This window comes from Varanus komodoensis, unplaced genomic scaffold (genome assembly GCF_004798865.1).
Source record: "Varanus komodoensis strain SLA01 unplaced genomic scaffold, ASM479886v1 scaffold36, whole genome shotgun sequence".
Classification (NCBI taxonomy): Eukaryota; Metazoa; Chordata; class Lepidosauria; order Squamata; family Varanidae; genus Varanus; species Varanus komodoensis.
Genome location: NW_025335873.1, coordinates 8730379 through 8753005, shown reverse-complemented (window position 1 = coordinate 8753005; position 22627 = coordinate 8730379). Strand labels below are relative to the sequence as shown.

The 22627-nt window shown below is 46.5% G+C and overlaps 1 protein-coding gene across 1 annotated transcript in view; it reads left to right on the top strand.

Moving 5' to 3' along the window:
• The first annotated feature begins 173 nt into the window (after positions 1–173).
• The window catches only part of NEK6 (NIMA related kinase 6), a 60048-nt gene continuing 37594 nt past the window's right edge, over positions 174–22627 (top strand). Inside the window, exon 1 of the mRNA XM_044439911.1 lies at positions 174–290. The gene's annotated coding sequence lies outside the window, so the exon portion shown is untranslated. The remainder of the gene's footprint in view (positions 291–22627) is intronic.

Genomic DNA, 22627 nt, shown 5'->3' with positions numbered 1-22627 from the left:
TGGGACGGACAGGCTGGCGGGGGCGCGCGGGCGCGGGCGCGCGCGCTCACGCTCGAGCGAGAGGCCAGGCGGGGGAGGGCGCGAGCCGGCGGGGGCGGGATCGCGGGCGCGCGCGGCCTCGGGGGCGCGCGGGAGCGGGTCGGAGTTGCGTGCGGGACTCGCTGCCCGCCTGACGGACGAGAGCGGGGCGCGCGAGCGGCGGCGGCGGCGGCGAGGAGGAGGAGGAGGAGGCGGAGGCGGAGGAGACGGGCCCTGCGGAGCCGCCCGCGGGAAGGACGCCTCCCCGGCAGGTGAGGCAGGCCTCGGCGGGCCCGGGCCCCGCGGGGTGGCGGGGGGCAGGGCACGCCACGCCCCCTCCCGCCCGGGCGCCCCCGCCCCTTCCCCGGAGGACCCCCGCCGCGCCCCGGGTCCCCGCCCCCGCTCCTGCCCCCCGGCCCTCCCTGGCGGCGGCGGCGCGGCGGCGGCGGATCGCTGGGCTGCTGCGGCGGGATCCTCTTCCGCGGTGGGGATTTCTGCGCTCCCGCCCCGCTGCCCGGACCGCGATTCGTCACCCCGATAGCAGTCATTCGGAGGTGTCCCGAGGAGCAGGATCGGCGCGGGCGCTGGAACGCCGCCCCCCCCCCCGCCTCCCCTCGCTGGGATTGCTCCCCGCAGCACTTTCAGGTCTTCTGAAGCAGGAATTACCGCGCCGAGCCACACCTGGCCGTTATTCCGGGGGCCTTGTGCTCCCCTTTCTCCCAAGGCGAGGAGCGGGCGAGGGGGCGCCGGGCGGAGTTGCCCAACTATGCAGAGCAGCTCGACGCCGTCCCCAGTCAAAGCGCGGGGTGACCCGGGCGGGGGCCTGGCTGGGCTGCGGCCCCCGCCCGGCCCCCCGCCCGGCCCCGCGGCCATCGCCTCCCGCATCCCCCGCGTGGCCTCCTGGCCGGCCCGGCGTGCGCGCATGGCGCTGCGGGGCGGCCGCGATGCCCCGGGGGCCCGGGTGGGGGGGGGGTCCCCCGGCAGGGCCTGCGCTGTGGACGCAGCTCGGGCCGGCCCCGGGGCCGCACCTGTCCCCCCGTGGGCTGCCCGCTTCGGCCGCCCTCTTGCCCGAGCAGGTACAGCTGAGTCACGCAGCCCGGCCGGAGCTGTGCTGCTGGTAGGAGACGATGCCTGCCTCTTTCCAGCATCGGCTCGTGTGGCTTCTTTCCAGCGTGTTTTCTGATGCAGGTCTGCGTGAGTCTCTTCCTGCACAGCCCCCGTCTTTCCTCGTTGTGTAGCAGTTCGTTTTCGTCACCCAGGGATGAAGTTCTGGGGAATCCTGGCCAGTCCCTTTTCTGAGCCTTGCTTTATATTTCTCAGGCAGAGATGTGCATGTAAATAAATCCTCACCCACCCCACCGTCTGATGTCGGGGAGGTGCTCTTTGTACGGTTGGAAAGTGGCGTTAGTTCTCAGGTGGCAGTGCTGTGGATTAGTCTTGCTCTTAGAAACATCCTATCCCACAAGTGCCTTTACTGAGGTGTTAAATAAGGAATTCTTGCACTGCTAAATATTCAGACATATGTAACTGCCTTCTGTGGATTCAGACTGTCGGCACAGTATTGCCTTCTCCACATGGAAGCAGCTCTCCAATTTTATTTTATTTTATTTTGCTATGTTGTTACAAGAAATATTTTTAATAACAGTTGGCAAGGAGTGATCAGGGGAGCTTCTGAATGTAGACCACGCTTTGCCGCTCAGCCACTGCCTTCCCCCAAAACAGCCTTCCTCAACCTAGTGCCCTCCATGTGTGCTGCCTTACAGCTCCCAGTGTCTCCCAGCCAGTGTCTGGAGGATGCTGGGAGTTGTAGTTTGACACATCTGGAGAGCAGTAGGTCAGGGAAGGGTGACCTAGAAAGAACTTTGGATGGTGCCAGCTTCTGCTGGGCAAAGATCTATCTGGAATTTCAGCCTTTGAGCTCATTCTGTACTCACTGTAAGTGAGAATCATGCTTCTGGGTACCCTTTTAAGACTGATTCTCAGTTGAAGGTCTTCCAGCTCTGAGCGGTATGATCACTCCGTGCAGAAACTTGATGTCCCCCAGTTCTAGGTTTCCTCAGCTCCGTCTTGAAACGGGTGTATTTTCAGAGTGAAATTTACAGAGCATTAGGACAAATAGGAAAGTACGTTTGGGTTTAGTTATGTCACTCTAACAATATTTTGGTGCATTTAACAATGAATATAAAATTAAAGCATGTAAAATGTGCAGCCAAAATAACCTTTCTGTTCATCCCAGCTGTTCTTTTCCTGCTGAAGGTGGACGGACAAGCAAGCAAACTCATGTTTTGTTCTCTTGCTTAGCAATTTTGAATGGGTATAACTAATGTGTCTGCCTGTCTCTGGAAATATCTTTGAAGGATTTTTGCTCAGAAATGTTTGGGTGTTCTGTTTAATCCTGGACCTAAATTGTGTGTGCTTGCAGTATTTGAAGAACAGTGCCTTCAGCATTGTGGCATTTTAACTGAAGGGAACTTCAGGAAACTTGGGACATGTTTGGGCTCAGTGTGGGAGTTAACAGTGTAAATGGCTTGGATGTGAGAGTTCTGCATTCAGATTTCTTCTTGGAACTTGCGCATGGCCTTAAGAAAGTTGCGTTATCTCAGCTTAATCTTACTTCCCAGGGGTGTTATGCGAATGAACAAATGACATGAGAATGGGGAAACATTTTGTAGATCAAAGTGCGGTAGAGACTTTTAATAATAAATGGAAGCTTTGTAGTAGACAGACAGGCAGCCTGCTCTTATAGGGAGAGCAGTTCTTCAGGAGAAATAGTTTAACACAGGTCTCCGCAAACATCAGGGATCTGGCCTTTTGCTTACCCAGGTACAACAATGAATCCTAAGTCCAAAATAGGTTAAGAAGCAGAGGCGATGACCCGTTGCACCCCATTAGTGCATTAGCGTGCCTACACAAGTGTAGCGCTACCTCTGAATTGGTAGGGATTTTAACAACCTAAGTTTTTTGGGAGCAGGGAGATTTTATTGCTGCTGCTGCTCTTGTGTTAAAAATTGGAGCCAGGAACTCTTGCCAATGTGCTGCCGATCAGCCAGTAGTTTCCAATCTACCTTTTAATTTAGTGAACTAGAACAGGGCCACCCTGGGTAGAGGGTGTGTATCTGAAGGAATGTAAACACGGGACAAGGAGGGAATGATCTCTGGAATGCCCTGTTGCTGCCCTCTTTTCTTTGGTTGATACAGCCAGCGCAATAGACAGACTTTTCCTTCAGATTGTAGTTGTCTAATGGGCTAATCCCTGTTTATTCTTGTATTCAGCAAGAGTTCTTTCTGGAACCATGCATGATTGAAATTTTGCTAAAAATAGGCGTATTTGTGTGGTTTGGTATCAGATTGCATTTTTTAAAGTTAGTGTTGGTGCTGCCGCCGCCGCCTTCACTGCCAAAAGACATGCTTTAGAACAGTTGTTCTCTTGTAGCTTCTTTCTGCAGACAGCTTTGAGAGGGGGGGAAATCACCTCACGGCATTAGCCTATCGTCTCCCTTGCGCCCTCTTTATCAGTCTGCCTTAATTTCTTGCCAGCAGGACCATGTGGTAGATTATACAGGTCATTTGAAGAAATCAGAATGTGTTTTTGTGTGTTTTGCCCCTTGGCACACCAGATAAACACACAGTGCGTAGTTTGTCTGCCCGTCCACACTGCAATGGAGAGCGCTCGTTGGAGCCCAGCATGGGAAAGTGATGCTATTGCAAAGCATTTGTTTTAGACCTCCTCTCGGCACTCGTCGCAGTGTGATGAACCGTCTAGGTAGGCGTGCTCAGTTTCAGAGGGTTTATTGAGCATTCCCCAAAGACCTGAACTTGTGTGCGTTCCTATAGCTGTTGTTTCAGAAATATCATGAAAAACTTCCACTCCTGGAATCTAAGGAATTACTGAAGCGAACTGGCACAAATCTACCTTAAAGCTTTGGCCCGGCTCACACATAACTACAACCCTGAGTATGGGTCGAATCATGGATTGTCATTATGTGTGACTCCTTCATTATGTTTTCACTATAGTTTGTTAACCACAAACAACCCAGGAAGAGAACTCACGGTTTGTTGTTGGGTTGTGCATTGTAAGGTTTGCATTTAACAATAACCTGTGATTCAGTGACAACCACACTCAGCCAATACTCTGCGTCGTTGCATACGAATCAGATCGTCGTGTTGCTTTTTCTGGTCTTTTTCTCTTATTCCTGACTTAAACCTTACACTGACTTTAGACCTTAAAAGAAAATAAACTGTTTTGAAACTGTGCAATGAAATATTTATCTTATGTGACACACATACATTGCTCAAAAGAATAATCCTCTTACGTAGTTTGAGAAATTACAGACACAGTCGTTAAATTATTTTAACCAGGAATGATTGGCTAGCCGGATAGCTTAAAACAGAAAATTGTGATCTTCTCTGTTGTGATCTGTACGACTTCATATAAACATCGCTTTTTGGAAGTGAAATTTAAAAGTGTCAATTGGAAAGAAAGGAGATTTCTAAGTGAATCTTTGTGCAATTGCTAATTGCTCAGATAGGAATCGGGACAATCACTGTAAATGACTGTAATTTATCTTGCTTTGAAATAATGGCTATTTGCACACTTAGGGAGGAAGGCTGCTGCTTTTCGTCCCTCAGTATAAATGATGCAAAAGAGAGAAGGCTCTGTGATAGCAAATGTTCCCTCTCCATCCCCAGGAAAATGTAGTGGATCCCTAAAATGACAGGATTTGTTTAGGGTTTTTTCCTTGTCTGTGTCATTTATGTAGTGCCAACAGTGTGATTGGTGATGAAAAGCAAAATTGTGGACACTAATGTGCAGCTAACACTGCGCAAACAAGCCTTCGTGTTTTTAAAGAAACGCTGTCTGAGACACAGACTGCCAAAGAAACTACTCTAGTGCTATTATTAATCTTCTTTCATTGTGAGAAGCATTTTGCATGAAATGTCTGTCGTGTTAATATGAAAGGCTCTGAGTAAGAGACAAAAATTGCAATTCCTGGCAGAGAAATAGGATTGTGTACTTTGGGACTGAATCACCTTCAGACTTCGTGATAGCATGTCACCTGGGTCCTCTGTATGTTTGTTTCCGTTGCTGCTCATACCAAATTCTCTGTGAGATATGGAAAGGGAAGCGGTTCTTTGAAAACCAGTGCTGGATCCACTGGAGCAAGAGACCTACCAGGACAGATTAGGGATGGTGATAAATCTTGATTTGATCTGGTTTTTATAGTCATTTCCCTGTGTCCAGTCAGCTGAAGTGGTGCAAATCAGCTGTTAGCGCTCAAGTTGTCTGAAGTAGCATCACTGGGTGAGTTTGCCAGATTTGGAGACTTCCTAAGTTTGAGCAAGCTGTTTTAACTACTTCTTCTTGATGCTTAGTGAGAGGTAGCAAGAACATTGCAGTGTTCAAAAGTCTTCCTTTAATGGCTTGCTCTTATAAGCCCCATTCCTGAGTAGCTGACTCCCCATTCCCTTTGTGGGCTGAGTGAACCACCGTTCTGCATCTGTAAGCAAAGTTAAACATCTTTTTTTTACATCTGTTGTTTTTAGGTTCCAGGGACCCACAGTGGAGAAAAGCGCCCACTATTTTCTCCTTATAAAGCAGGGAGAATTTTCTCTTAGTTCAGTATCCACACAGATCAAAACAGCAGTCTTCTCAGACTTGTATCAAATGAATCATCTGTTGAGAAATGGCTCTAAAAAGACTACCGCCTCTCTGGGAGCCACTGCCCCATGATCAATCTTGTTAATGCTGTGGTAGACGGATAAAAGGAAGTATTGCTTCACACAGCGTGTGGAGACTATGGAATTCACTGCCATGAGAAGTGGGACGGCCACCAGTCTGGATGGCTGTCAAGGGGGATGGGGTAGACTCATGAGGGAGGAAGCTGTTGCTGGCTTCTAGCTGGCCGGCCGTGTGCTTCCTCTTTCTCCAGAGGTGGCCTCCCTGCACGCGCCAGTTGCTGAGGAGCTGGGCAGGATGAGGCCTTGCACCCATCCTGCTTGAGGAATCCTGTGGGCAGCCGAGTTTGCCACTGTGTGCGCGGAGTGCTGGACTCGGTGGGCCTCTGGCCAGGTCTTGCTTGGTTTTGCTTACGCGTGTTCCCTAAACGCAGCCCTCCGTTTACAGAGCTTGTGGTGTGAGCACACAGTGCTGCTTAACACGCATGCGCTGTGTCGCAGAAGTTCAAACCAGGGTGGGTAGGCAGGGTGTGTGTGGATTTATAGGTAGATCTGCAGTGGATAACAACAATTAGTAAGCCTTATCCCTAAGTTAAGGACTGCAGGTGGCGCAGTGGTTTAAACCGCTGTGCTGCTGGGCTGTTTGATCGAAAAGGTCGCCGGTTCGAATCTGCAAAACGGGGTGAGCTCCTGTTGCTCTGTCCCAGCTCCTGCCAACCTTGCAGTTCGAAAGCCTTCAAATGCAAGTAGATGAAAAGGTGCCACTTCGGTGGGCAGGTCACAGCGTTTCATGCACTTTGATGTTTAGTCATGCCGGCCACACGACCACGGAGACTTCTCCGGACAAACGCTGGCTCCCTCGGCCAGGAAACGGAGACGAGCAGTGCCCCCTGGAGTCAAGCATGACTGGACTTAATGTCAAGGGGAAACCTTTACCTTTATCCCTTTACCTTTATCCCTAAGTTAGGTCACCAGAAAGGGAAATAGGGGAAAACCAGGATTAGATTTTTGTGTGGCTGGGCTTGTAAGCCAGGGTCTGGTACTGATTATAAATTCCAGGGTTAGACATGTGTTGCGAGGCACCCCGTCCCGGTGCGTAGCATGGGTCAGCCATGAGCTGCGATGTCACACCTCCTCTTGGTGGGTCTGAAGTGTCTGTTATAAAACTAGCAAACTCGATTCCACAAGCTCGAGGTCTAATGGGCCTGCTAGTTAGCAGATCTGTGTAAGTATCTCTCTGTAATGGTATTCAGAGAGTACTTGACTCATTCAGTCATCCAGGAGCCAAGGGCTGTGAATGGGAAGGAAGCAAGTTCTCTAAATGTCCACTGTGCCGTTTTAAGTCTCCGATGAAAGTCTTGGAATCACCTCCAAGGGTGCTCCTGTTGTTGCTCTTTGCTGTGGACCTTGTTGGATTAAAACTGCTCTTTGCGTTATATTGCTTGTTAAAATAACATGTTTTCCTTGGAGTTATTTCTCAACCTTCCAAATAGCAATGGAGCTGTGAAATCAGTGTTAAAATGTGTACGTTCTTCTAGAAGGCAAACATTAATGGAAATGTTTCCAACATTTTGTATGCTAAGAGGTCTGATCAGGCAGATTCCTACCACTGAGAGTAGCTGGCTTGCATGCTGGGTCAGAATATGTCTCTGATGGGCTATATATGGGGGTCAAGGACATATTTCAAAGAAGTTAGCAAAATGGCAGACCTTCTAGCCTTTGCTAGCGAATTGGGCTACTCAGATTGTGGCAGCAAGCAGCGCCTGCTCTCCTGGAATCCCGTCCGTCCGTCCGTCCGTCCGTGGAGTGCCACACTCCTTGAAGCCTTGCAGGCTTGTCTTACTAGAGATCAGCCACTGCTGCCTGGTAAAAATTAGTCAAACTTTAAAAGCGCATAATAGAATGTGAGACAGAGAACTTAATGTTTTTGACTAAAATGTTCCTGACTCAAGAGGCTGAGCACGTTGCTTTATAGATCCTTCTTTAAAGAGCAGATCTAGAAGTGCAGATAACTTTGCTTAATATTGATTTTGACATATTGCCCAGAGCTGCTTTGAAATAATAATTCTCCCCTGGAACTCAACTCGTGTTCCTGCAGCGACTCTCTTGTAAGTGCATGTATTTAATGTCTTTTCCTCTATGCTTTTTTTCTTTAAACAATCTGCTTCTTAGAATGTTTTATACTTTATCAAAATAAATATGGTGATTTTTTTGTTCTTGCTTTTACACAACAAGATTGAAGAGCCTAGAGAATTCTTTAATAATAGCAAGTCCTTTCCCACTCTTATACTGATGTATGCTGTATAGATTCAAAGAGAACAGATGTAAGATGCTGTCATAAAAGTGGCACCTTCTGCACTGTTCAACATTTTGACACTGAATTAAATCCCACGGTTAGTGAAATGTGTAATTTTTTGGTTGAAAGGCAGGCAGACTTGCAGTGCTGAATTTTTAAGTCCGCCGTTAGAACAGTATGCATTCGTTCTGTTTCAATAATGAGTTTCTTCAATAGAAAGACTGTTAAAGGGTTTGTAAGCTGGCCAGGCCGCTAGAACGATGAAATGGGGAACGCCGCTGCCTGTTGGCTATTTCAGCGTAAAGATCGAGTGGTTGGCCGAGCTCTTCGATGAAACGCAGAACACACCCCTTTGTTTCTCTTCAGCTCCACGCTTTGCTTGGGATAAATTAAATACGACGGTTCCGTGCCCTCGTCCTGCGGAGGTGACGGGCGAAGTGATGGGCCCCGTGAACTCCTGCCCCAGCCTAGAATGCTCTGGGAACAGGTGGCCCACACCCTCTCCGGGGGCTCGCGGGCCTCCCGTCTTGCAGAGCGGGGCGACGCTTCCTATTCTCCGGTGACTCTTGTTGCTTCACCTGCGGGCTGGCAGACTCTGTTGATTCAGCGAGAAATGTCCATCGGTGCTTTGGAAAGGGCTGTGTTGACAAGGGAGACGGGGACTCTCTGCTCGGGCTGCACATGCAGAATTACCCGTGACATTCAGGGCACTGGAGCTCGCTCGGGCTTCTGCCGGTCAGGGCCTGCCTCTGAGTCATCAGGCCCTGCTCCTGGCTCGAGTGGGTGAAAGGCTGCTCAGGTTCCAGATTTTCCCTTTCCTCCAAGCCAGCGGCTGTCCTTGTTCCTACTAGAGAGTGACTCTGAGCATGCTGTGAGTTTGAATGCGTGCCAGGGTGGAAGGAGAAGGCATCTTTTAAAGAGGGGTTTTTTTATTATTATTTTTGAGCAGAAAATATGTGCTTGTGGCAAGTTCCAGCAAATCGCTGCTCGTTTTTTGGCTGCGCAAAATGGTAACATAAACACTGTCAGAGCCAGCCAGGGCAAACGCTAGCTTGCAGAGGACTATGAAAAGCTGCGATTCTGTTGCTCTGCAAAATAGATTTTTGCCTGCTTGTTCAGAAATCATTGGCGCTCATGGATTCTGCGCTTCCCTAGGGAGCGACTGAGGCACTTCCCAGGAGAGTCTGAGCTGGTTGGATGAGCTACTGCAGGGATTGGCCTGTGACATTTTCCCCAAAGCATATACTTCCAAGCAGCTAGACATAAAAAACTGTGTGCGTGCACGCACACGCACACACACACACGCATGCATGTGGGTTAATAGAGTTGTTTGCTTGTAAGATTTCATTTCCCCGATGCTCTGTTATCTGAATTACTCCAAGGAAAAGAGACTTGCATTTTCAAGCCAGAAATAATCATAGAATTAGAAGGGATGTGAAGCTTATCAAAGCAACTTGCCCCTTCCAAACAAGATGTGCTTAGTCCATCGCCCTCTTTTCCCCAGTAGCTAGTCCGCTGTTTCCAGGACCCCTTTTAGAAGTAGAGAATGGCAGTTGCTTAGATATTCAGTGGGAAGCTGCATCCATACGTGAAGGATTAGCCCTGGCGATTTCGGTAGATACGCGTCCCATGAATTTGTCCAGTCTCCTTCGAGGCACCGTTCATCACAGCATCTCCTAACCTTGAATTTTAGATGAATTCTGTAAAGAAGTACTTTACTCTGTGTGACATTAACGCCAGTTTGTTTCACTGCGTGACCTTGAGTCTTGGCACTGTATTGGAGGGCAAGTTTACCTTCTTTCCCCTTCCTCCATGCTGTACAGAATTTTACAACTGCTGCCTTGCCCCAGTCATTGTATTTACCACGACCGCAACAACTTTTCTGATAAGCTGTTATTACTTTAGATTCCATGATTGGTACAAGTGAAGTGGATTTTTTGTCGTTCCCATTCCAGGGTGATGCACTCCATATTTTCTTCTGTGACCCTCATTTGCCCTTTTGTTTGCCCTTTTGCTCGGTCTTGGAAGAGCCTTAACCGCCTGAAAGAGTCTCCATCTTGAACAAGGTGGTGTCATCTACAAACTTGGTCACATCACTGATCACCACTTGATCCATGGACAGATTCGCCGCCTCCTGCACCAAGCAGACTGAGCTTTCATTTATTCCTCTGCAAACTCCCCAGCCCCCTTTCGCAACTTTGCTGTCTGATGTTTGTAAGCACATTTTTGTACTGGTTTTATCTGTAGCACCGCGCTCCTGAACACCTTTTATCTCTTGCTTCCCTGTCAGCTTAACATTTATTTTGCCGGGCTCTGTCGTCCTGGTTGTTCTCATTCCGATGAACTTCTTTTGCTTAAAGCTAGACTTTTTTGCCTTTTTCAGCTTCCTTGCCTCGGTTTGCATCCAGACTGCAAGTCACGCCAACATGATTAATCTGCAATATTCATAGCCTTCCTTCTCTGCTGCCTTCCCAACACTGACATTTGAACTCCTTGGGACAAAGGTCCGCTATTTTAGCTTATGCAGCACTATGAAGCTCCAGCTACATTATTACCAAATGTCACTAAAACAACTGAATATGTTTATCTCTTGCTGGAAGCTCCATGCTATGGGTTACAAATAATAAAACTCTGTGTTTGCCTTCCAGTTTGACCTGTGACTTCTGATAGGATAATTAGCTAGACCCAGGGAGCCCACAGAACTCTGCTGGCATTCTGATGTCAGCTTTTCCCGTTCAGAACCCTGTACCTGCTATCTCTTCATAATGAAGAAGGATCCTTCAGTGTCGGTTGTTGGGGTGGAACTAGGTCTTTCAAATCCCAGTTGAGCTGGGCAAGCTTTAATACAGTGAAACATTTATAAAGAATATTTCCTCTATCAGAAAGCAGTACATGGAGAAAAAGACATTGGTGTGTTTTTTTGCAGACCCCACTTAATCAGTTTGGAAAATCTAAGTGATGACTTTCGGCTCTTAGAGGATTAAGAACAAGTGCTGCTTTTTGTACAAGCTGTATATATTAAAGTCATTCCTACGCAGTAAATATTCTCTGTTACCATAATCATTGTACTTAGTGTAAGTGCTTCTTGGGTGGATATTAAAGATCTGTTAATCTTTATGGTATTTATAGGATAATTTTTTAACTCGCTTGAGCTTCTTAGTGCTTTCACAGGTCAATTACTTCAATTTATCACATCTTGTCAGCTGCAAGAGCATTACCATCTGATCGTATACAGCATGTGGTGCCGTTTTCTACCTGCTTGATGATTCTTCAGGTCTGCATTTGCTTATTTCTTAAGTTTGCTTATTTCTTAAGGCCCTCCTTCACAGTCACCACGCAGCCCTATGTGTGGGGATCTGCGTGTAGGGACTAGGCCCACTTCTAAACCGCAGCCGTCTTGGGCTTGCACCCTCCAATTTGGAATCAGAGGTGGGATTGGAATTCTTAGCTGAAATGCTAAGGCCACGAGGCTGTGGGCAACCAGACAGCATCTGGTTGGGTGGGACACCCCCTTGAACAGGTGGCGTTGTACTGGGTGGACTTATCATTATTAGCCCAATTGTACAGTGTCCGATCAAAAGGGCAGAGCGGTTGAGAGTATCTGAGATTCTTGCCAGTTGGTCCAGAAGCAGCATGAACCACCCTGAAGGCAGAGTCAACTCCCTTTGTTTGAGAAGAGAACAACTTCCATTTGGAATCAACTTCTTATCATTAACTGGCATTTCCCTAATCGCTGACAGAATTGATAGAATTTCCTAATTCTAATTTCTGCTGGTGACATTGGTTCATGACTGCCTTAACACTCTTTCATATTGTAAAGCCAGGCCAGCTTGCCAGCTTTAACATAACAAAAGCTCGAGTTAGGACCCCTTTGTTCCGATCCGCTTGGAAGACGGATGGGAAGGACTGGATCCTGACACGGCATTGGCATCCTGTAGAGCAGCCAGCCTCAACCTGGCACCTTTCAGATACGCTGAACTGCAGTTCCCATCATTCCAACCTACACCCTTGCTGGGTAGGAATCTCAGATCAGCACTTCTGGGGCATGCTGGGGAGGGGAGGGCTGCTCTGGAGTTTCGGCGGGCGAGCTGGCGTACGTAGCTCTGACACTTGCACATGAACCTTCCAGTTCAGCTCCCTTCTGTGCAGCGTATCAGCCGTAACTGGCAAAATGCCGTCCGCAGCTGTGGATCTTCCATTGCATTTGCATTGCGTCCTTTTTTATGGACTTGCTTTTTCCATTGCTCACTTGGAGTTGCATTCCTCATCTTATTTCTCCAGCTTTCTTTACCGGACCTGCACCGCGTTTGAGAAGTACTGCTCTTGTTGCAGAAATTTGCTGTCGCTGCCAGGTGTGCTGGCTGCTGCTTTCGACTCAGAGCAACGCACGGTTGGCTCCAGTGTGTGTCGTCTCAAGTTCAAAAAGGAGACTTAGTGTAACGGATTGGCCTGCCTTGGGACACGGTGTGGGAAAACATGCTTGCAGCTACGTCCTCTCTGCCCACAGACGGCAGCGTGGGTCTCTTGTTCAGGCTGGATGTGTTACCAGCTCTGCTTCCGCTTCCCCGGCAGGGTTACCTGCATTGACATAGCCAGAGAGCAGGCTCCGTATTGGCCTCAGAGTCCTAAGGACACAAACTTTTCTCGTAAGAAACAAGCAAACAAGAATGGCACCAGGAGGCATTTCCCTCCTGGGGTTCTTGGGCCCAGATTTAACACCAGAGATGATGGAGCTTGGGAAGCCCTATTCTAGGCTCAAAGTGGGTTTAACTCCGGAGCAGATAACTTACAGCCCTCCTTGCCACATGCTGTAGTCTAGTGACTTTGGCAAAATGAAGGGTATGGACTTTGTTTTGACTTGTGAAGCATTTTCACTGTGGGAACATCCACTGCTCTTGTGGCTTCCTTGAGTTAAACGATGGTAGAAGTCTGAGCTCAACAATTTATCATGTGGGAGCGGGTCATCTGTGGGAATGGCTGGAATCCCACTGTCCTGCCATGGTGAAGGTTGTTTATCTCTTCCACACACATCCTGTTTGACTAAAGATAGCTTTAAAAACTAAACGGAATGTCTTTTGTAATTGTATAGTCTCTCCTTGTGTTTTTCTTCATTCCCAACCTGTAATACTATATTTTTAACTGAGGGTGGCTGTTGATAGCATATTTTTCAAAGTTGCCTCATTCCACTCTCCCACCTTAGAAACAGAAAACTGCTGCTGTAAAATCCCTTCCAGATCTAGGGAAAGGCAAATGGAACGCTTGATTCAGTGGCCAAAGCTTGAATGCCCATTTAGAAGCGCTGCTGGATGCTAACTCTGACTTTCATGCAATGCGGAGAAATTTGAAGAAAAAGCTTCGTGCAGCAAGGGCATGCAGGGTAAGCACTCTGCTACTGAAATGCATTTCTTCAATTATCTGAGAACACTGAAGTATAGTCTTCAGGGTCTTTCTCTCTCATGGTTTCCCCTTGTATACATGAAGATGAAGCTTCTGCTGGCAAAAGCAGGTTTCAGAAATCACAGTGGCTCTTTGAGAATCTAATAAGTCCCCCAAGGAGTTGATGTTCTAGTTACTTGCCTTTCTTTCCAGAGGAAAACTATTCTTTCTCATTGAGGACAGCAACTTCTGTAATATTCTTCTGTACAACACACCACAGAGAGCTTTGTGTTGGTTAATGGAACTGTATTTATAACTCCCTCAAAGATGTCGCTGGCCCTTTGGCATCAGAGGTGGTGTAAGCAAGTGTTTGTGAAAGGCTGCCTTTTGTGTGTATGTCTTATTTTCCACAAACCTTTTAGTGGATGGGGCCAAGCAAGCAATGTAGTTGCTTTATCTTTAGATAGAATAACAGTTTGATTTTCACTAAACCGGTGCCAGCAGCCGGTAAAGCTGGGGACCTCCAAGTGCTTTTAGCACAGTGTACCAGCTCAAGGGCTATTCCTGCTCACGAGTCTTTTTCTCGTCAGTCACTTTGCAGAAATGCACTAAAAAGTGCATAGATTCTTTGAGCCCTGCTGAGAGGCTCCACGACATCCTTCATGCGTTGTTTTGCAGTCAAATGTTGCGCACATTGTGTTTTTGTTGTCACAGCACTGATCCAGTCATGGTTCTTCAAGGCTGGAAAAGCTGGGATCCAGAGAAGTTCGGCTGACTTAGTTATGGCTCAGCCAGCAGAGGTTGACTGCCGGCAGAGGCTTTAATTTGTATGTTGGAGAGAAAAGATTTCACTTCTGCTTTAACGACTTTCCATTATTAAAGGAGCCGAAGCCTAAACTGCCAGCCAAGCATGTTGAAGTCCATTCGACTGTCTGCTTGCGCTTTACTGCATTGTGGGCAAGTGAGTTTGGGGGTGGAGGTAAGAATTGCAGCATCCCGTGTGGGATTGGGGAATTGCTTTGCTTTTAGAATAGGTCTGTATTCTATACCCTTGATGTCTGAAAGGCATGTGTTGTTTTATGCTGAGGACACCTGAGTGAGCTTAGCAGAACCCCCGTGTCCTTTCGGTGTTGTGCACTCCTTGGAAATAGGTAGATGCTGGAAAGTTCTACAACTCTTAGGAAATTTTGACAATAATAATAGCTTTAAGGTTTCCCAGGCTTTTCCACTGGATGTTGTGGTAGTTGATGGAACTCAGTTGTGAACATGTAGCAGCATGGATAAGAGTTGTATTAATGGAATGTCAAATCAAGGTCAGTATAATCTTCACTGCAAGATTTAACTATTACATAAAGCTCCCAGTTTTGTGTAACTGCTGGTCGAATAGAGACTTGTAGTTGCTCTTTTTAACATGTCTGGAGGAGAATTGAATCATATGACTGAGTAGGCATTCACTGTTATTTATGAAATTTATTATCTGCTTCTCCTTTTAAAGCTTCATTTGATTTGCATCAACTAAGTTGGCACAAACGGGGCATATTTTATCTGCAAAGAGCCGCACAATGTATTGCATCATGGCCTCCAGCGTTCCATTTGTTATGGGAGTTGTTTGGTACGGTTCAGGGTCTTCTAACAACTCCAGTGGGTGGGATCTTGAGGATGCAACGTAGGCAGTAAGGAAATGCTTTTTCTCTGCCATGTGGTAAAAGCAAGTTGTGTGCTTTCGCCACGCTTGATGATCCGTCGGAAGCACCTCGACAAAACTTTGGGCTCCCTTCAAGATGCAATTTAATTCAGCCCTTGGTGTGGAGACCACCTGTCATTTGTAACACATGCCTTTCTCCCGACCAGATTTTCTTGGGGTATCCTGTATCCCTCCAGTTTATAATAATAAACTGCTTTATTATTGTTGTGCTTATAAATCGAAGTTTATAAGCTTTCCCTTCAAATTCCAGTCGATGATGGAGCTGAGAAGCTCTGCTGCTGACAGAATGGTTCTTGGAAAGCAAGACCAGAGAGGCCCAAATGCATCGATTGCAGAGTGTACAAGCTAACCTGGGTGGAATAACCTAACCTGGGTATAGCTGTGTGTCATCATGGCTAGGTAGCATTTTAGATCTTAAAGCTGTTTTCTAATGACTAATCCAGTGCCTCTTGCTCTCTGTATCAGTGAAAGGCATAACAGAAAACTAGTTTCTTATCTTCCAACTTTGGGGCTAAATAGTAAATATTTTAATAGCATCTTTTCTTATTTTGTTTGCCTCTTTGTTTCTGAGTGTGGGGATAGTCCAAAATGGAGCCGCGTAAATTGCCTTAGATTGCTCCAAAGAGGAAATATGGCAGGATATAAATGCAATGTAATGATAATAAGTCAAGACATACCAGTGGGAAACTTGGGGTAAAAATGCTAAATAAAATAGTGTCTTTTCTCGCGAATTTGACCATTCTGGCATTTAGCAGCCAAAATATGTGTCGCTTCCATTTTTTTCTAGATGAAATATTGATGCAGAGGCTAAAACAAAGTAACTCTCCAGAAGGAAGTTGCCTTTGTAGAAGCTTTTTGTGTGTTTGTTTTTTTGTGAATGAGTACGGCATGGACACATCTTCGTGTATTTCTGTTGAAAGATTAATCTTGCTGACTAAAGACAAGGAATGTAAACCTGATCTGGGTGCAACATTTATTTCAACCAGGATGGGAAGCTGGCCACAGATACTTAAATATAGGCAGGCAACATGTGTTTTATTGACATCCAAAGTGAGCCAGCTCTGACTCGAGTTTATATTGGGGGACTTACCTTTTGACTTCCAGGTATGGAACAGTGATTTGCACTGGCTTTACCTCCATTGACATAAACAAAAAAAGTCAATTTTTTGCAAAAAAAAAAAAAAAAAAGGCAAAAAAAGGATCTAGGAATTTTTGGCCCTTTCTTATTAAAACACTTCGAACAGATTTAGGTGTTTGTATAAAAAATGAGGCTTAGGTCTTAGATAGGTCTCAGATAGCCCCATAAAGCTTACAATCCCCATAACAGGACCCCAGTCATGGGATCTCGCCCCCCCAAAAAATCCCAAATTATCCTCCCCCAAAATGGTGCATGGCAAGCTACTGGCGAGGATTTCAGGACTGCATTCTCAGCTTTAAGTTGTAGGTTTCTTGGGATGGATGGAAAGAGTTTTATGGCACCTTAAGGGCTAATGGATTTACTATGGCATATCTGGTGTGCGCGTATACACACTCACACACCTGTGCACAGAAAAGATGGCCTGTATACAGATAGCTAGGAAACGCACATTCCGTGCCAAGCCCCAACGCACAGACAGGAAAACAGCAGTGTCAGTTTGAAAAACAGAGCTTGCCACATGGGCTATAGACTTGAATTATTACCTGGAAACATGGCTAATGTCATTTCCAAGTTGCTCCTATTTTAAAAAATGAACAATTTGAGATTTCCCGCCCCCAACGCCACCCCAAGTGCAATGCCAGCTAAAGCAGGCTGTGTGTTGAGCTTTTGGACAGGACTTGAAAATGCAGAAATGTAAAACTTGCAAGGTGAGGCTGATGCCCAGTATCTCCCCACCAAGTAACACGTGTGAGGAGTGGTCTGCCAAGCTGTGCGCATGCATTAAACCCGCATTAAGTGCAGTGATTCTGAGGAACATCAGTTGGAGGCAAGTGAGAAGTCTAGCAAGGTCTTCTACAATTTCCCTTGGAATTTAGCCATTCCTTCCCTTATGTAGTACGCGGCAGTTCTATCTCCTGCCATCCCTTTTAATAGTGCTCGCGTTCTGAAAGGTGTATGTTCCATATTGTCATACATTTGTGTGCCTTTTCCTGTTAAACTGCTTAAACTGTTCTACTTATGGTAATTTTGAGTCATCTTGAACTGACTCCTGGGAAAGGCAAGCAAAGGAGTTAAACCTTGTCAAGAGTATTACAGTAAATACTCTTTGCTTTTGGAAGTGTTGTCAGAAGCTTAATTGTCGGGTTCAAGTATATTTGTCATGTGCCAGACAGTGTCAGTCTGCTTGCGGTGCGCTGGTTGTGTCCTCCCACCAAGAAGAAGCGAGAGGGTGAGAACCCGGAGGCTGCTTGTGCGTTTTGTCTTTGCTTGCTTGCGTTACGGGAGGGAGGGAAGGAGGGAGATGCTGCTGCTGCTGCTGCTGCTTAACGTGGCTGGTAATTGGGATCTACAAGCAAACATGTATTACTGTTGCACGCTTTGCCAAAGCTCTTCAGCATGATGGATGAGATTTAAAGGTTGATCTGACTAAATTGCAGTGAGAATACTAACGACAAAGATATTTCTGTTGTGAAATATTCCTGCAAGGCTTCGTGGCTGCAGCATAAATGCTGTAAGATAATGGACAATAAAAGTCACACAAAAATAAGACTCTCCCAGGATAGGGCTGCTGCCTTGTCACACACATGCAAGACCGGAGATAATGTAATCACAAGCCGAGCCATCATTTAAATATATGGGTAATCTTGTATAGCAACTTGACAGATTTATTTTATGAGCAAGCAAGAGAGAGAGAACATTATCGGGCAGTAGAGAGAGAGAAGGGAAGCAATATAGTTTTGGTGCTTAGTTTTCAAAATACTTTGACTCCCTTCTTTCTTTTGTAGATGCCTCAGTAAAGGGTGTTCTGCTTCTCTCGCATCTATGGGCTACCTCTCTCTGTGTAGAAAGTCTTATAGAGTTCAAGTGCGTAGGTGTGGCGTGTACCTGAAATTTCTGCAGACTTCCTACTCTGTGTGAGGTCTGCATCCTGCTTCACCAAGACAAGGATGCGCTTTTGTTTGCCTGAGCTCCTCTTTGTTTTGAGCAGACCCGGCACACTGAGGAAGTGTTGCCATTAATGTCGCCCCTCCTATGCAGCTGAGAAGTCTTCCTTACCAGGAGGTTGTGGCCAAAAGAGCGTGGGATGTGGAACCTCATACAGGAAAGAGCAACATGCTTTCAGCATTGGATAGAAGCCGATACTGCCAGGGAAAGCTGAGTGGGCGCTTGCCTTCAGGGACCGTCTTCTCAACTGCTCAGGTCATTCCTGCATTGCACAGCGATGGCATGCAGGAAGCCCACCAGAACCATCTGGAAGCCGCCAGCATCTAGGCGCCTCCATGGGCTGACCAGAGCCAGGCAACCCCATGTCAGAGGTGGCTCTGGTGAAGCAGCCAGCTCCCCTTCAGTGGCAGGCCCACTCCTGGCAGGCCCATCCGAGGCAGTCCTTTTTGTGGATCAGATTCAGGAGGCCGAAGCAAGCTCTTGCCAGCTGGCGGCAGTGGGCGGGGGGTAGTCTCCAGACGAGTGCCAGAGCAGCCATTGAGCCTTGCAAAAAGGTGACGTGCTTGGGCCTTTCTCCCTGGAGAAGCTGCCGTTTGCCAGGGCATGCGGACTCTTTGTTCTGTCTGTATGGGGCAGGAAGGAACGGGGAAGATGGTGTTTACTGTCCCTAGTATCACAAGCATTGTGCTCCTTGTTACCGATCCCTGGGGAACAAAGGCCAGATGGATGGGCCGTTTTGTGTAACGGACTGCTGAGTTAGGTAGTCTCTCAGCCTGTTCCTGCATGAGCTGAGTGGAGAAGGAGGTGAGGTGTTGCCCGGTAAGGCCAGTTCGCATTAGAAAAGCAGCTGGTTCACGAGGAAGGAAAGAGACGCTTCCTTGTCCATCTGCCTTCTAGACTGTCCAACTGGTTTCTTAATTCTGGGAACGTCTCGTTTCGACTGCGCACCGGAATGGTTGCGTACAGAGACGGCCAGATGCTGGCCACCTGGAGAACAGCCGAGCATATGAAGCAAGAAAGTGGGTGTGTGGGCACAGCAGACCAGAAACGTGGTGGGCAAGATTCTCGCTGCTGCACGTTCTGCTTGGGAGGTACCCCTTGCTGTTTGTTCATCGGGGAGAATAATTTTTGGCCTGTGGATGCGATCTGGGCATCCAGAGATGCATGCTTATACCTGATTAAGCTGATCACAGCTGTTACCAGGCCTGATTTGGAAGGGGACTGCACCTTGGATGTCCATCGGAGTGCCTCAGATACAAACAGAGGCTGCCGATACGGAAGTTCCTTCCCTTAATGGGTATCCTGTAACTAATGATCCTGGGCTTTGCTACCAAGTGCCTTGGGCATTTCTGCCATCCAAAGTGCACCTGTCGGATTCCTGCAGGGGGTGGTGAAAGCCTTTGTTTTCCTCGCTTGCTGGAATGATTGCTTTGTGAGAAAGTCAGCCTGTGCCCGCGTTGTAGAGTGATCCCAAAACTCTGCTTTTACATTGTGAAATGAAGAAATATTCAGATTGCGGGATGCTTTTCTACATGATGGGGGTCTTCGTTCTGCCCCACCGTACTACAGTTCAGACAGGCCTCGATGGAATAAGCTAAAACCTTTTAGGGACAATAGTTCTTTGTTTCAAACATTTCCCTGCTGGTTCAGGAACAAGTAAATTCTAGGTCATCTGCAGCCTGCAGCTACTTAGGAAAGCAGAGCAAGAACATCCAGTTCTGGAAGGAAGAGTTGTTTGGACCATCTTTCTTCTTGGTTGAGTCAAGGAAGAAGTCGTCACTTTGCTTACCTTATCTGAAAACCAAGTACAGTAGAAATAGTCTGCTAGTTTGATTTATACTCAAAATATTCTGATCGATAAGTAGGATTAGAAATATCCCTGGTTGCCACTTCTCTCCCTCTCCCTCCCTCCCTCTCATATGCATGCACACACACACACAGAGTAAATTCTGGCTCTTGAACATCTCGGAGATTGTTCCGGACTTTAGCTAATGAGCTATATGGTCCACACCTAACCAGGTTTACTTGAATGAAAATCTACTGGATTCCAGTAGTGTTTACAGTTTTCTGTGGTTCACTGTAACAAAATGAATGCGATGTGTACCAGTATTATACAAGTATGGTCCAAAGTTTGATTTATGGATGTACTTGTGTAAACTTATGGTTGTGATGCAGATCAAATTGGTAGGTAGGGCAATACGTTCTTCTGCTCTCCTGGTCAGTCTTTCTCCAGCAGTTCTGTCTATGGTTCAACAATTGGTGGAGTATTGGCCGTAGCTGGTAAAGCAAAATTGGCTTGCTCTTGAGAATCTTTTGAGAAGAATGAATTACCTGTACGCCTGCACTGCAAGCAGTTGCCAGCGTAATCCTTATGTTTGAAAGCCACTGTGCTTTTAGATGGTGCATAAATGGCAGCGAATGGGCTCTGACATTGTAGTGTTTGCAGAAATGTATTCAATACATGTGATACTGGAAGTAGGGAGGGGGTCAAGATAGATGCCTCCTCCTATAATCGGTAGAGTTTATAGTCCTCCTTTTCAAGGATAGCACCAGATGTGGAATCACACAGTTCTCCTCTTGATTTCTCCCATAATTCCTTTCACTCATCAATTTGATGCAGCTACTATAAAAGCCTCTTTACAATGCTTCTACATCGAGAACAGAATAAGTGAGGCATTTTTAGAGCTTGCTAAACTGTAGTATTTTTTTGCGAGAAGATTGGTTAAGAAACCGATTGGAACTTCTCCACAGATATAAGGTAGAGTCAGAATGTGCTATCGATGGTGAAATTGAAGCATGGTGCCGAAAGCTTTCCTTTTTGCGTGATTTCCCTTACTAGCAGCATAGATCAGACACTTTGTCCAAGAACCCTGCTTTGATTTTCAGAAACAAAGCCCCACTTGCTACAGCTATACCTTACCGTGAAATGTCCTGGAGCCTATCTTGTCTTACGTTCCTTATTATTACTAGTAAGGCCTATCCTAGCCTTACGATCAAGATTGCGGGATTTAGCAATCTGTAAAGATTTTTAGTAGCCCCAGGGCTACTAAATAATGCTTGGGATTACATGCTTACAATAGTGCTTTTGCAGTCATGCTAGGGAAAGTTGAAGACCAAAGAAGAGGACAATCTAATCTGGAGTGAATTGGTTCCATCAAGGAAGCCACAGCCTTTAGTTTATGAGAACTGAGCCGAGCTGTCAAAGAAACGACATTTTAAGGGACATAAGTTGGAGTTGACCAACCGATGACAACCATAGGGCTGCTAAAGAACATGTTCTATGCCCAGGAGGCCATACTTTAATCATTGGAAGAGCAGCTTGAAAGAAAAAAGGGATCTTTTCCAGCTAGGTTTGTTCCCCTCCTTATTACAATATCTGTATTCCGCTTTTCAACCAGCAAAAGGGTTTTCACCTAGAGACGTTTCTTGCTTGCTGAAGGGGAGCTTGTATAGACAAGCAGCTCCTGGCAATTTCATTCCTTCCTTGAGTCACAAAAATGCAAAAGTAGCCAGGGGGAGATGGTTTCCCGGCAAAAGTCTTTCCTTTACTTTCTGCTTTGTCCTCTGGAACGTAATATTATCTAAGGGAATGTCTGCCAGGACCCTAAGATCATCCACAGAGGTCCTCCTTCGAGAGCCCTCCTTGAGAATGATGAGGAGGGCAGTGACGGGGGGAGGGTCTTCTCTGCAATAGCACCCCGATTACGGAACTCAGTCTCCAGAGAGGTGTGCCTAAATGACACCTTATTGGTTTAGGCGCATGGCCAAAACCTTTTTATTCTCCCAGGTTTTTTTTTACTCAGTAATGCATTTTAATTAGTTTTAGTAAGCGTGGGCACGAAGAAGTGTTTAACTACTTTATGGTGGTAATACGGTTTTAATATGTATTTATACTTTTGACTTTTTATGCAAACTGTCTTGAGATTTTACAGTAATCAGACAGTATATAAGAAAATTAAAATAAAAGAATTAAAACAACCTTCCTGAATATAAATGGCTCTGGTATGGTTGTCCTTTAAGCACGAGGGTTTTGATTCTTTTGAAAGGTAAGATTGGGAATTGTTTTGTCAAGTGGCATAGGGGATTTAAAAACTGATCTTTTAAAAAATCCCCTCATTTACACACATTTCTTTTCTGAGCAGCCATGCATACAGGCTGAGCCAATTCAGACATACTGCTGTGTCAGGCTAAAGCAAGGTTGCGGTGCAATAACCTTTGCAATACCTAGTCTTTGTGCTCGACTGTCTGGTTAGGGATGGGATGGTTTTGGTTTGGGTGCGTCTCTTCGTATGCAAAGATACTGCCTACATCATCAACTCGAAGGCTGTGTGTCTACATCTGTATATTCAGGAAAATAGTTGCTCTCTGTGAGATGGAAAAGAAATGATTGTAGTGTTCATTTGACAGAGTCACGACTATTCAGGGTTTGAGAAGAGAGCGTCAGAACAGAGGAGGCCGGCTTATCAGGAGAGAG